This window comes from Xiphophorus hellerii, chromosome 15 (genome assembly GCF_003331165.1).
Source record: "Xiphophorus hellerii strain 12219 chromosome 15, Xiphophorus_hellerii-4.1, whole genome shotgun sequence".
Classification (NCBI taxonomy): Eukaryota; Metazoa; Chordata; class Actinopteri; order Cyprinodontiformes; family Poeciliidae; genus Xiphophorus; species Xiphophorus hellerii.
This window is the reverse complement of record NC_045686.1, coordinates 9268096-9283657: the sequence shown is the minus strand read 5'-3', so window position 1 is coordinate 9283657 and position 15562 is coordinate 9268096. Positions and strand designations below refer to the sequence as shown.

The window sequence follows — 15562 nt, the reverse complement described above, 5'->3', positions numbered from 1 at the left end:
GCAGTAGGACCATAAGGAAAATACGGAGACCCTCCCCCCCCCCCCCCCCCCCCCCCCCCCCCCTACCCTCCACGAGATTATCTCTCATGTTGTACTGTTACAACATAGTAACATTAAAAAATATATATGTACCAAAACATTTTTATACCATTTACCTACTGCAGCTCTAAGGGGATGAATAATCATAATGCTCAAACTTCCCTCACATTCGGATATATTTTTTTATTTCCTGAAAACTATGTTACACCCTGTTTCCATGGTGATAATCCTGGTTTCGACCTGGTTTCGAATCTTAATAAATATCAGAGAGCATAACCCCTGATCAAACCAAACTAATGTTGAGAGACCTTTTGTTGAAGGACACTATTTACTACAATCTCAAAAGCTGTCTTACTCCAGGCAAACGGACTTTTGGAGTATCAAAAAGCCTTTAAAATAATTTGAATTGTGATAAAACCTATTTTTTTAAATGCAATACTCAACAATAAATGAATTCTAACAGCTTTTTAGGAGCTTGAAAGCTTCCAAGATGAGTTACTGAACATTGGTCATTTTCAATCAACAGAACTTCTATTCTGTGGTTATCAGAGAAAATGTCTGCATGCTGCCTTGTCAGGATGAATATAAAAAGTGTATTACTTTTTCTATACATCTTGATCACAAGCCAGCTCTTATAAAAAAAAATTTCAACCTAGAAACAGAGACCACTTTATAAAACATGCAGATAAAATACAGGGACACACTCCATAAAACATGCCTGTGCACAGTGATGACCGCAACTGTGGAATGCTTCCCTATTAATCAGGAGTATGTTATTGTAATGATATTAAACCATCTTAGCCAGTAGCTTATAAATGTCTGTAAAAGAAAACAATTATAGATTCAAAAAGCTTTAATACATGCTATTATTGTTTTTCTCCTAGCTCTTAAAGACAGGCAGAAACTTTAGTCTCTAACAAGACTTCTTGGGTGTGACATGATTTTTTTTTTCCTGACATGATATAAATTGGTTTCTTCTCATGTCTGTCATCTGACAGCTCCATAGTCTCCCTCAACTGATCATGTGTCAACCAGCTGGATAAGCTCCTGACTGGTCCCTCATTTAAAAGGCATTCTGTTCCCCTTATGCAATTTCTCTGTTTCTCCTTTCTTTTATTTTTTAACCCAAACATTGGATTATTTTTTTTTTTAAATATTGGAATTTGATTTCATACTTCCTACTTTATAACTAAACCTGGCAGAATAGTTCTAAGTCAGATGTGCCAGATGCTTTTGATGACTCTAATATAAATGGCACAGTTCTACAAGTCACCAGTTTACTTCAAAGACAGTAAAAATATACAATATGACTGTTAGGTTTGGAACTACTTAAACCTACTAAACGAAATGTCCCCTCATTCCCCATTAACTCCAGCTACAAGTGAGCCTGATGCTAATCTGAATAAATCATTATTTAATATGAATAACAAATTACTATCTTTCTGAGTAATTTTACACACATTTTTCATAAATTCAACCTTCATTCTTGTGAAGACATCTATTCTTGTTGGTGTAAGATAAAACCGTGAATAATTCACCCAGTTGTGAAGTCACCTTGATTGCATCCAATCTTTTAAAGACTTGAGAACAATGTCTAATGAACTTCACTTTGACATTTGTCAATTTGCATAAATATACCATAAGCCTAAAGCGGATTGTGATGGGTTCATACTGTATCTGTCAGACCAGCTTGAATAATGACATGCAAAGCAGTAATGTGCCGCACTGTGTCTTTAGATTGTCACAGGATTAACATAGCTGAGCTTTTATTCATTCTGGGAATGTTTTTGCCGAGTGGGCAACTTCCTTTGCATACATTCTCTTTTATTGCTCTGCTCTTTTTTACAGCCACCATTCCTGTAGTGTATATCCTCTCTAGGGAGGTTTGCTCGAACAATTCTGTGTTGGATTTGTTGATGAAAAGAACCACAAAAACGCAGAAATATAGCCTCCTCGCCTGACAGTTCGTTTCAAGCAGACCTGGAAGAACAAAAATTATGGCTAATAAACTGAACATGGCAACAGAGGGTATGTTTCAACTTGCCTCCAAATTAATAATTCACTGACATCGATTGAGATCTAGAAGTCCCAGAAAAGTTCACGTCTTTGATATCTTTATATGAAAGTTCTTCTTTCTTTGTCTTGTGGAGCACCATCATGAGAGTTTACAAGACGAAGCCAAAATCCTAGTCAATCCACCCTAAAAGAGAGTTTGTCTTGTGTACTGAGGAGAAGGTTTCCAGCACAAGGGTGTCATAATCAATATTCCGGGGAGAAGCTGGCAAGGCTCCTGTGAGATGAGCTAAAGACAGATCTTATCTACTTTGTGTGTTCGAACGAAGGGGCTGTAGGGTGAACGACGAAGAGAAAGACAGATGAAACAAGAGTTAGATGGAGGGAGTTCGACATTAGCTGAACAGCCATTCTCCATCAGAGATAAATGGAAGAGGATACGCTCTGAATAATTTATATATACCAAAAATAAAATCAAAAAAGCTTTTCTTGCTCCTTACAAACTGATGAGTTTCCTGGAATCCTCGGAGACTTGGAAACAACGTAGGAAGAGTTAGAGTTTGTGCAGGGATGCTTATGCAGGTCCTTTTTAGTCAGCTGAAATATTTGCGGCGACATTCATAACTCGTTAATGATCATGCATCTTTCAACAGCGAATTTGCTGGGACTAATTTGTCTTGACAGGATGTATAGAATGACTCAAATTGCAGTTTGCACTCAATTAAAAAGGCTCTAAAACTACAAAGTGGACATACAATTTAAACTTTAGCACATTACTCTGATATATGCAAGTTGGCTGCTGTTGAGATTTATTAGGAATGGGTCCTTTATGACTGTTGTTTCAGAACGGATACAATAAAATGGTTTGCAATATGAGATAAATAAGACAAAGTCCCTGATTGATGTATGTTTACAGAGTAGAATGATACGGTTAAGTCGGTTTGGAGGTCCTTTTCACAGAATTTTGGGGTTTAAAGACTTATCCTACACTTCTGTACTGTAGATATGAAATGCACTTAAGGTAGGTAAAGGCCCTAGGCCAACTCCTGCTTACCCTGCAAGGTGAAAATGCAATGTCTTAACCAATGGCAAGCTTGATAGTCTCATAAATTTCTTTCCACTGGTTCTGACCTTTAAGGCAAGCCCAAAAAAATTGGATCAGACTGCAACCAAATGTCCTCCGGCCATCTAAAACTTTATTACTTGGACCTTGTAGAGACATTTTAAAAAATGTCCTGAAAGTTGAGCCTAACTTCTCAGATTGTACAAAAGTTACTGAAATCCATCTCTTTATTTGCTTTGTCTATTTTTCCCTGTTAAGGATGGCAGAGGAATGAATGGTAGACTAATACCTGTCTCTAATGACCGTCTCAAGCTGGCAAAAAGCCAGAAGCAGAGTAGACCCTGAATAGGTCGCCAATCCATCACAAAGAAAAACAACTGTGGACACACATACTCCTACCAAGGGAGAATTTATGATGCATCCGATTTGTATTCAGAAGGTATAACTTCTGAGTTTAAATTTTAAAAAATTAGAGTCCACTGCAGCCAGATTTGGTATTTTCCCCAAGCCACCCTGAGTTCAATATCCACCAAGGCTGTCACTCTTAGAAATATCAGAAAGGTTGTAGCTTAAACTTTGGCTATAACTTTTAGCTGTTTAAAATCTAGAAGGTGTAAAGAAAATAATTATTGTTTGGTGCTTAATATAGCTAATCCACGACATGTGTAAAGGTATAGCCAACACTTTAATTTGGAATAGTTTTCTGTTGAACATTTGGGAATTCAGCTGAAGAAGCAGGCCAAAGCAGGGCCTTTTTTCCTCCCCCTTTTGACAGACACAGCAATAAAATTTACAATTCCGAGAGAGCAGAAGAGACTTCTTGGCGCCTCTCCCCGTACCTGGCGCGGCCCAGGACGAAGTCGTCCGCCCTTTGACTTAGATAAAAGCCAGACATCGGAGCTGAGATAGGGGGAGTCCCAGGATCTCTGGGTGTTGAGGAAGTTTCTAATTGGTCAAAGAACGGAACGCCTTGACTGCATATATTAAATAGGGAAACACCTCTTTCATTAAAAGTACAAGTCAGCAAGCCAACGGAGAGGTTTTTTCATCTTTTCCTCCACATTTTGGGCGCCTTTGTCTGTCTTATGTGTTTCGTGTTGTCTGTTTTGTGTAGTCTGTATAAAATGTATATCTCTGTTCCTCTGCAGCTTTGTTGTTCATTGCTTTGTATGAGATTAAACTCTGTGATCTGTGACGTCAACACGTTGTGTTGTTTCGTTTTACCAGCACGCGGTCGCTGCACGTCGCTGCACGGAGAGCGTCACTCGCCAAGGACTCGGAAGATCCCGGGCAAGATTAAAGAGGAAAAGAGCCAAACGTTTTGTCCAAAGCTAGCATATAATGATCCTCATTTTTTAATATTTGGGGGCTTCGTCCGGTTCTGGAATCTTGGCGGGTGGCGGTCTCTCCCCGATCGATCCGTCCGGCTGGTGCGGTAAGACGTTTTTTAATTACTCTTTTGTTGTGCGCAGCCACGCGGAGTTTCGGAGCTGCAAGGGTGGATAGTTTTGCTCTTAAAATAGTCTGTTGTTAGTTATAATTGGAATTTAACGATAGCCTGCGGTAGGCTTTGAGTGTGTGGTACACTGTATGGAAATACGCATGTACAGCGGACCGTAGCGGGTTCAGACTGAGGATTTTGCGCTCCCTCAGTTGTAAAAGCTGGGTTTTCTTAAGTTTATGTCTTTTTCCCTGGAGACCCATGGCTGTGCTCCTTAAAGAAAGAAATTTAGGAATTGTGTATTTTGAAATAACCTGGGGTAGGTTTATTCAGTGTGTGGGACACTAGACAGGTCTGAGGTAGGCCGTCAGATAGAATTTGTGGTAAATTCATATTATAAGTTTGTGGTAAACTTTGAGTGTGTGGGACACTAGACAGGTCTGAGGTAGGCCGTCAGATAGAATTTGTGGTAAATTCTTATTTTACGCTTGTGGTGAGCTTTGAGGTTGCATTTTTATTTTTAGTTGGCGCCTTTTTTGTATTTTTGTTTTCCTTCTCCTCTTCTCTTTCTATTTGTCTATTGTTCTGTTTAGTGTTATCTGTATTTGTATGTTTGTGGTGTTTTTGAAGCTAGCGGCTCTTTTGTGTGAAGTGTGCGTGCAGAGCTCTGCGTGTGTATATGTGTGTGTGTGTGGCCGTGTGTGTGCGCGTGCACGACTTCGGGCTGGCTGTGTGTTTCAGCAGAGTGTTAAGTTGTTTGGATAGCGCTGTGTGTGTGAATTTGCATTGATTTTGCTGCGTTTTATTGTGAAGTTATTATGGACACTGAGTTGCGACACGTGCTGTACGCTATTTTATGGTCGGGGTTCGTTGAAGAGTCGTAACGGGGAAAGTACAACGATGGCGAAAACGTGGTCGTTTAGTTTAAAACATAAATAAATAAATAAAATAAATAGGAGTTCAGTACATAAAACTGGTACCAGAAAACAAAATTATTGGTTGTGGTTTGATTTTAACATACCTTTGAGATGTCTCTCTTTTTAAACGTGCACGGGGATTTAAAAGGTTACTGACGATTGGGGTTTAAAATTAATTAAATTGACACATGACAACATTGGACAATTTCTGAAGCTTCAGTAAATTTGATATAAATTTTAGTAAAATTGATATAAATTACAGTAAAATTTGATAGAATAATGACCACAGACTGACACTTGGGGACTGATGAAATTTTGACTGACTATAAAACCTGGCCAGATGTGTGTGTTTTGTGTTTTCTGTAATGTGTTGTGTGTTTTTGTTTGTGTTATAATTCATGTTGGTTTGACAGAGTGTGTGATTGGAGATAAAATACCATTTGGTATTTTATGTCATATAACTACTGAATTTTTCTCAGTGCTGTTTGATGGTGCAAAATTTCTAGTTTTTTCAAACATCCTCTGTGTTAAATTGAACTAACTTCTTAAAATTAAACAATAACAGCAGTAACTGTGACCTGCAGTGTACAGTTTGGAAGGTGATTAAAGGATAGAATCTTGATAAAATACATTATCTGAACAAATTGAACATAACTATGGGTTTTACGGTTAAATAAATGAATAATTAAATAAATAAATAAAGAAAGACAAAATAGACCAAGAAAATTAGATCACAGAGGATTGTAGTAATGATGTATTGGCAAATTAATAGATAAATACATAAATGAAGTGAATGAATAAATAGCTAAATACATGACTGATTAAGTAGAGAAATACATAAAATAAAACTGTATATAGAATTGAGAACTAAAATAGTAGATAAAAATGTTAATTATTCATTCTAGGCTGAGAAGGTAGTTGGAAAATAGGATAAAATACAATGAGTTAAAATAGGACCTTTTCAATGGGTTGAGGATACAGACAAAAAAACACAAAAGATCTTTAGAAAAACAGGCTCTAATTGTAGGAGGTAATTGTTCAGATAACAACAAACTGCAATATGCAACTGACTCTAGATATTTTCACGATCAGTCTTTTTCAAACAGACCAAAACTTTAAGATAGATAAAATATTGTTAAATCTACAGGACTTACGGATAATTAGACAGGATAAATTAGAAGTCACTCTCTTGTTAAATAGAAATTGGTTAAATATAGAAAAGTTTGCTAAAATTTACTAGATTTGTTGTTGAAGGATAACATTAAGTTTGAAATAACTTATTGGTTAATAAATAAAAAAGATTATATGGAACTATTGTAGAGAATCAATATTAAACTGTAATACGAGCTGATTCAATACTGCCTATAGACAGACGAGAGGGCTTCGAATAAAATGAAATAAGAAAATTAAGTAAAATAAATACATAGAACAAAACAAGAAGAAGCGACAAGTATGTTTATTTAAGATATGAGAATAATGGAGCTCAGGGAGGAGTTTCAACCCCCATTCACAGAAGTTCAGCACGGGAGAACAAGCTACAGCTGTGCTGTAATTTCTACCCCCACTAGATTCAACTAATTAACATGTGAAACCTTTTTTGCATATCACTAATTTTAAGTACAAAGCGACCTCTGCTCACAGCAGCTCAGCAGAAAAGAACAAACAACTGTAAGGCAAATAATTTTCTCTCCCATCGTTTAAACTACCTCCTGGAAAATGTAAAATATAAGTTTGTAGCATCGAAACACTGAGTCGCCTGTCACACACAGACACTCTTGGTAATGATTTTCTGTTTTCCTTTCATATTACTTTATATATTAAGTAGTGAGTAATTTAGGATTTTAATCTTTACATTTCTTTACATTAGTCTGATTTTTTATTTGGCTATTTGTGTCAGTTCTTTGTTTATTTTGTTAAATATAACGAATTACTTTTTTTTTTTTGAGTTATCAGTTTCCTCTGGACCCTTCACCAGGGGATAGGGAACTTTGGTCTTTAGTTTAATTTCTTTCATTTGTAGATTTGGTTATATTCTGACCAGTATTTTTCGAAATTTATCATTTTTAGATTTTCTTGACTAAGACTATATTTTTTTCTCTTTCAACGTCTCTCTGCCTGGTTTATGCATAACCTTCACTGAGTTTTTAATTGGTAAACACGTTTTGTCAAACACTGCTGAAAATTTTTGAGAAGTTTCTACAACGAATTATTTGATAATCATGAGAGTTAAATTGAATACTGAGTTTTGAAACTGTAATGTGAAATGTTTTTTGAACATAATAATCTTGAAGGTTTAAAGCATGCTACAATAAATTGTTCTGTTTGTTTTTGAAAGGTTTACTTTTTAGACGAGGGCAACGTTGCATATCGGTGGGATTTTTCTTAGCTTGAATAATAACCCTGTTTCATCAACATCGTTATTTCACATACTAGAAATAGTGATACATTAGCCAGTAATGTATCAAAGGGGGAGAAGATGCATGGGTTCATCTTTTATAATACTTAAACAAATTTTTGAAGAACATGTCTGATCTGTGCTACACATAAAAGTGAAAGGAAAATATTTTCTGGTAATATATGTGCTTATTTTAGATAGGTTTGAGTTGTTCTCCATTAAAAGATTTTCTGACAATGGGCTAACATATTTTGAGAAAATAGATAAATTTATAGTGATAATGAAGCATATTTTGGTTAATTAACTTGGGAAAATAATTATAGAAATTAAAATATTATTGTGTCAGCCATGTTCAGAGCATTAATTTAATGGAGCATGAATGTTTTAAGAAATGTTTTGAAGAATCTGTCATTGATTAAAGTTATCATTAATCAGGAAACGTACACAGGTGGGATTATAATGGTTTTTTCTAAACTTGATTTTTGTTTTGATTTACATCCATTTAAAAGATTTTGAATAAAACTTTAAATTCGACGACAAGTATAAGCCTGGGTACAATTGGTGTATTTTGAAAATGTCTGGATTTGTTTCATTATAATTTCTCCAAGTCTAACTTTTGAATTTTGTTTAAGGAATGCATGTAAAATGATTTACACAGATAACCAATAAGATCTAGTTTGTTCTATGAAAGTAATTTAAACTGGACTGTTTAATTCACATTGTTATTCATTTTTTGGTGGTACATGTAAGCTTTACAACTACATTTTTAAGTTTTTGTGATTGTTTTGTTTCGTTTGTTTAATCCTATTTTTACAAGATTGGTTTAAGAAAAGATCTGCATATGTTTAACATTCTGGGAACATGTTACTTTGGAAACATGTCTTTTGAAGCAAATGATTACAGGGTTTTGGTGTTTTCCATCGGTTAGGAGCTATAGTATATTATAATAGAAACGTAAATTGAAGGGATCACATCCACCATTTGATGAACAGAACTGGACAGAGTAGGAGATAAGGTTTCACGTGATGTGTTGCTCATGGTTTTACACACAGACTGCCCTGGAGCTCGGAGCTCCAGGACTCTGGACTCTGTCATACAAGCTGTGTCATGCGAGGCGGGGGTGGGGCTCCTTGGAGAAGCGGCTTCACACTTATTTCGAAGATAACAGCCACAGAGCCACGAGCGTTGGAGGATTCACTTGAACACAAAGTGAATTGAAGATGTTTGTGTTGAATTACACAAATGAATGATGCCTTTGGATAAATCTGATCTCTGTCTTGTCATTATAGTTTTGCAGCTGGTTTCCTGGTGCCCTGCGGATGTGGTCTCCTTCAAAGTCTGCGTTCTTTGATAATAAGGATTAAAATAATTTCCCTGGATGGAAAATAACAAAACAAATTTATTTTTAGGTGAAACCATCGTTTGATTATGCTGACTGTAATGAAGATGATATTAAAGAATGTGGTAATTGTGTTTCTGATGCTAATGAAATTCATGTTGAACACAAAATGTCTGTGTAATGACCTGTGACAGGTCGTTTCTTGAGGTTTCCAGTCGAAGAAGATCAAGCTGCAAGAGGATCATCATAAACTTTTATTGCGTGTTTTTCGTTCGTTGTGAACTCTGGAAAGGACTGTCGTTTTGTTTTTTGCGCGCATTTTTTGAACATTTCCTGACGAAGACTTCATATTTTTTAAGAGACTGTCGATGGACATTTAAAAAAAAAAAAAAAAAAAAAAAAAAAAACAGAAAAAGACGAGCAACAGATTGTAATTTTGTGTCTTTCTCATTTGACAGGTTGTACTTGGGTGGTGAATGTTGTCTTTTAAGTTGCAGAGCATTTCTTACTAATTTTACTATGTATGTCCCTGTTTTATTTTTTCATTTTTCATTGTGCATTTTGGGTTTTGTTTATCCTGTGTTTTTGTTTTATGATTTTATATTTCTGTAAGGATAAGTCGTTTTTACCCTTGGGTTTTGTTTGAAAAGGGGGAACTGTATATAATTAGGCTACGTCAACCTTTTGTTTTCTATTTTTTGTTTTGTTTTATTTTTTTAATACATAGTTTTGGTTCTGCATTAGAAGGCTTAATCAATTTTTATTGAGGTCTTTTTGAAGACCTCAAAAGGGGGAACTGTAAAGAAAATAATTATTGTTTGGTGCTTAATATAGCTAATCCACGACATGTGTAAAGGTATAGCCAACACTTTAATTTGGAATAGTTTTCTGTTGAACATTTGGGAATTCAGCTGAAGAAGCAGGCCAAAGCAGGGCCTTTTTTCCTCCCCCTTTTGACAGACACAGCAATAAAATTTACAATTCCGAGAGAGCAGAAGAGACTTCTTGGCGCCTCTCCCCGTACCTGGCGCGGCCCAGGACGAAGTCGTCCGCCCTTTGACTTAGATAAAAGCCAGACATCGGAGCTGAGATAGGGGGAGTCCCAGGATCTCTGGGTGTTGAGGAAGTTTCTAATTGGTCAAAGAACGGAACGCCTTGACTGCATATATTAAATAGGGAAACACCTCTTTCATTAAAAGTACAAGTCAGCAAGCCAACGGAGAGGTTTTTTCATCTTTTCCTCCACATTTTGGGCGCCTTTGTCTGTCTTATGTGTTTCGTGTTGTCTGTTTTGTGTAGTCTGTATAAAATGTATATCTCTGTTCCTCTGCAGCTTTGTTGTTCATTGCTTTGTATGAGATTAAACTCTGTGATCTGTGACGTCAACACGTTGTGTTGTTTCGTTTTACCAGCACGCGGTCGCTGCACGTCGCTGCACGGAGAGCGTCACTCGCCAAGGACTCGGAAGATCCCGGGCAAGATTAAAGAGGAAAAGAGCCAAACGTTTTGTCCAAAGCTAGCATATAATGATCCTCATTTTTTAATAAAGGTCATTAATCTTTAAGAAAATTAAAAACCAAGTTAAGAACTCGGTGTACCACCTGGAAACAAGAAACTAATAATTAACAATAATGGTGTCAGCCTTAGTATCTATTGGCCTGAATGTGTCACGTTGTACAGATAAGACACCTGGAAGACAGAGTAATGAAACCCTCCCAGCAAATGCACACAGATTATGATAAAACCAGCTCTTCCTTAAAAAGTGTAATAGAAACTATTTAAATTAGAGGAATTATTACAATGAATTTTGCTAAACTTTACTGACTACTAACTATCATTCTATTTACAAGATTTCTTAATGACAGCGTGTGTAAGGGTGTATGGGGCATGACAGACCAAAAATAACTGTTTTCTGGTTGGGTGTTGATACAGTTAGAATACTCTATTCTGGAAACAAGATGGCCACCACGAACAAAATGACAATCTAAAATAAAGCAGAACTGGGGGAGCACATGTTTTCATGTAAGATCACTTGTTTCATACAGATTATTTTAAAATGCATGGTAGAGAGAACAATGGAACTTGGGAACAGCAAGATTTCTAGAAGAAATATGTCGATCAAGAATTAGCCTCTGAGATAAATTGTTCTGATCACTCTGTTTCCCCAAGTCCAATTATATCTGGATTCAATTGGCTACTAAGGAAATTCCCACTAAATTTGTGCTGTTGATAAAACTAAAACGGAGCAATCACTACTCTACTGCAAGCAAGTGGGGCTTTTTCAGGAAAATGAAAACTTGGAATGGTTTCTTGGAGGTCAGGAGTCAAACTTACCATTGGAGGCATCTTTAGCAAAGCATTGCCTCAGGAAGATGCGTAAGGGAAGACATACTTCTCTTACGTCTTCCCTTGAAATCCTACTAGCCTCCTATCTCTACTTCATTCTATTTAGGCTTTCAAAAAGGTCCCTCTGTTAAAGGGTGGCAATTTTCCATTGTTTATTTCAGTCAGTAAGGAGTGCATGCCCTCTAAGAAAGTTTATGTAAAAAAGCCTCCCAGCCATGTTTAATTATCCTTTTCAACCCATAATTTAGAAAGCTAAAACAGTCTCATATATTACAATCAAAGCAAATAAACATTTTTCTAAGAACAGGAAAAAAACAAGGCATCAGTAATGTAATGTAAAGTGTGAAACAACTTTAAACTTCCGCTATATTCCGAAATTTACAACTCGTATCCAATATTTAGAAGCAAAGACATCATTAGAGTAAAAAAAATGTCTGTTTTTATGGTTGATATTCATACAGTGTTGACATAAGGGAATCGTTTTGCCTGAAGGGAATAATTTAGTTCAGGATGGAGTGTGCCTTAAAATCACTAGCACCATATTGTCATGTTTTTTCAGCGCACATTTAAAAATGGCCCTTTGAACATAATACTTATTCCACTAGACCCTCAGCACTATGTTCAGCTTATTCAGATAAACAACAACAACCAGACCATAAAATAGGGCAATCAAAGCTGAAGCTGTGGAAAAATAGAACAACACCAACAGTCTTCTGATAGCAGTCCCATGAGGGTGGAATGCTCTTCACTCAACGTGGAGGGAAAAAAAAGTGTTTTGTAGACCGAAAATGGGATTTCACCATCAGTGGTACAGAAATCACTTTGGCAAGAGCTCTGTTGGGGGAAATGCAGCATTTATTAATGGATTTAGACTCTCAGGAAGCTCGACAGCATCAAGTTTAGCTCAACTTTCATCACTCTGAGCTGCACTTTATTAACCTCATTTGTATGTAAGACTTGGCTGTGCTTCTAGGTGAAATGGAGCTGCACAACACCTCCGGCTCCAGTAGTTTCCCCACTCAGAAAGCACTGAGGAATGATAATTAGCATCCCGGTTGCTCTCACAAATAATGTCATGATGGACTTTGTAATTGAGGCAGAAACCCACACTGGTGTTGGTTGCTCCACTTCACTTCTCTTAGATGAGTACTACAATATGAAACGTACTAAAACAATAATCATGTTTCGAGTTAGGCTATATATACAACAGGCTGATTAGCTATGACAGATCATTGCAGTCCAATCTCCTCAATTACTGCAGGAGAATCAAATAACACTACTGTATTTGAATATAAAGTATTACACGAGCCAGAAGGCTGCAGGTACTTTTGCCTCTAGCTGATGAGGCGGCACATTCTTTGGCTTTGAGCAGTTATAATAAGTGAAACTGGAACCATTGGGTTTCTTAATGTTTAGGTTCTGTTTAGACATTTAAGCCATATGTTGGCTAGCAAGACATATGCTTAATTGCTTCCTGTTTGTTTTTTTTATTCAGTGTTTGTGAGGCTGAGGCTGGTGCTTTAGTTTAGTAACTGTCTTACTTGCAGCAGAAAATGATGTCATTGTTTTCACTTTAAGTTTTTTAACTAATGGACAGACGGAGCAGGGCCAGGAGAAATATTTATTAAGATAAAACAATATTGTAAACCTACAGTACAGACCAAAAGTTTGGACACACCTTTTAATTCAATGAGTTTCCTTTATTTTCATGACTATTGACATTGTAGATTCACACTGAAGGCATCAAAACTATGAATAGCACATGTGGAAATATGCACTAAACAAAAATGTGTAAAACAACTGAAAATACCCCTTATATTCTAGTTTCTTCAAAGTAGCAACCTTTTGCTGTGATTACTGCTTTGCACACACTCTGCATTTTCTTGATGAGCTTCAAGAGGTAGTCACCTGAAATAGTTTTCACTTCATAGGTGTGCCCTGTCAGGTTAATAAGTGGGATTTCTTGCCTTATAAATAGTCATGAAAATAAAGAAAACCCATTGAATTAGAAGGTGTGTCCAAACCTTTGGTCTGTACTGTACATGTTACTTCACATTATTATTTTAAAGAGCCTGTTTCGTCATATTTTGGCCGCAAATCTAAGTAGTACTAACGTAAATAAATCGGCTTCTCCTCCGTATTTCAAAAGCAGATGAATAATTTTAAAATTTTCTGGTTCATTAATATGCTCACGGAAAAATAAGATGGAAGTCTGCTGCTTCAGAAGAAATTTTAATTGATGTTAAATTTCTTACTGTTGCCAAGCACTTTTTTTGGACAGGGATGATGATTCAGCAAGTGACTCAAAAAACACTGAGAAGTTGGTGTTTATTTTCATTCCTGCAATTTATAGAGAGCTTTATTAGCTGTGATTAACCTGGAAAACAAGATTATTTTTTTCATAGAAATGAGTCAACATCAGTATCTCTGTTCTGCAGACTCATTACATTTTTACAGCACGTTTCTGCAGCTTGAAGATAGATGGCAGTTTTCATGGGTGAGAGCCGGCCTGAAAGGATTACAGCTAACGATGAGTGGATAAAATGTTGTTGTGCAACAATAGGCTTGATTTGGCTATGAATAACTATTAAAAAATGCAGAAAGCCATTACTAACAAAACTAGTAATTTAGATCAAAATTACCAGAAATTATCAGGAAATAGCTTAATAGTTATCAGTCTCAGTTGTTGTTAATAAATACCTTCCTGATGAGGGTTTGGTATTAAAATAACAGATGAAGAGATAAGTCCATCACTGGTGTTTTTTTGCGCAAGTTCTACACGCATACAGAAATAAGTTTTTAAACAAAAATAATTAATAGTTAAAATACTTCAATCAACAAAGTCACTACACTAGCAATCCTCAACTAAACTATTAAGAAGTAAAAGTGAAAGAATGGAAACCACTAAACTACCAATAAAAATTATGCAATTATGTCATGTTGAGTGTGAAAAACCAGATTTATGCGAGAGGCATTTGGAAATGAAGACAAGTTAGTTATCAAGTATAGTCAGCTTAGGTTGCACCAGAGCTGACTAAATATGCTGTTGATTACTCACACACACCAAATATGGAAAAAAGTTTGTGTATTGACTATTTGTCCCAAAAACTTAATTCCAAAATCGAAAAAATTCAAATCTCAAAAGTGATCAAAACAAAATGAAGTAAACTCAAACAGTCAATACTGGGCATCATGGGTTCTGGTTTACGCAGTCCAAACAAAAGGTCAAAACAGTCAAAATGCAGCTCTTTGTTTACTTTTATTCAGTTTTTTGGCTAAAACAAGTTACAGTCTTCGGATAGTGAAGATGCATAATAGCCCTATATTTTCTCTTCTATTTCTCACCAACTCCTTCCATGAGGACATTAGATGTGCTTTAACCCAGTTGGTCAAAGTTCAGTTCAACTGAACAACAGTGTAGCATGTCGAACAGGCACATCTTAAATAGTTTCCTTTAATAACTACCACAACATGCCTTCCAGCTGGATAAAACCTGAAGGAAACATAGAAATATTGCAGTTGTAACGATATATTGAACAAAATCCTTTTATTTAAGCCATAATGCAAATGCCTGGGAGCAATGTCAAGTGCACAACACACAACAAATAGCACAATTAAAAGTGAATATGTTAGCCCCACATTATTTTTCATTTAGCACATTCACAAGAGAAGTCAAACACAAAATATAATGAAATTGTTTTTTTACCCCACAAAAAATGGGATCTTGTCAAAGGAAACAGAAAATCAAAATAAATTCACAAACATGAAATCCAATAAAAACCAGCATATGAATCTATATTTTTCTCTGTATTGTGGTATGAAGTTCTACCCTGTAGGCGAACAGACAAATCTATTTATCACATGAATCAGATGAACTTCAGTCTTTAGGAATATGAGATTACTGTGAATAATGTGACGTCTTTTATTGAGTTGTTTCTGCACAGCACTTAGCTGCAGTTTTCTTATTCTTGCCATGTGTTTGTCCTTTCTTCAGTATCAATATCACATT

The 15562-nt window shown here is 36.0% G+C and overlaps 1 long non-coding RNA gene across 1 annotated transcript; it reads left to right on the top strand.

Annotated features, from left to right (window-relative positions):
* The first annotated feature begins 1240 nt into the window (after positions 1–1240).
* On the top strand, positions 1241–14854 carry LOC116733766 (uncharacterized). The gene is made up of 3 exons (XR_004342109.1): positions 1241–1252; positions 13499–13506; positions 14634–14854. It is a non-coding gene; the product is annotated as an uncharacterized LOC116733766 (long non-coding RNA).
* Positions 14855–15562: the final 708 nt, after the last annotated feature.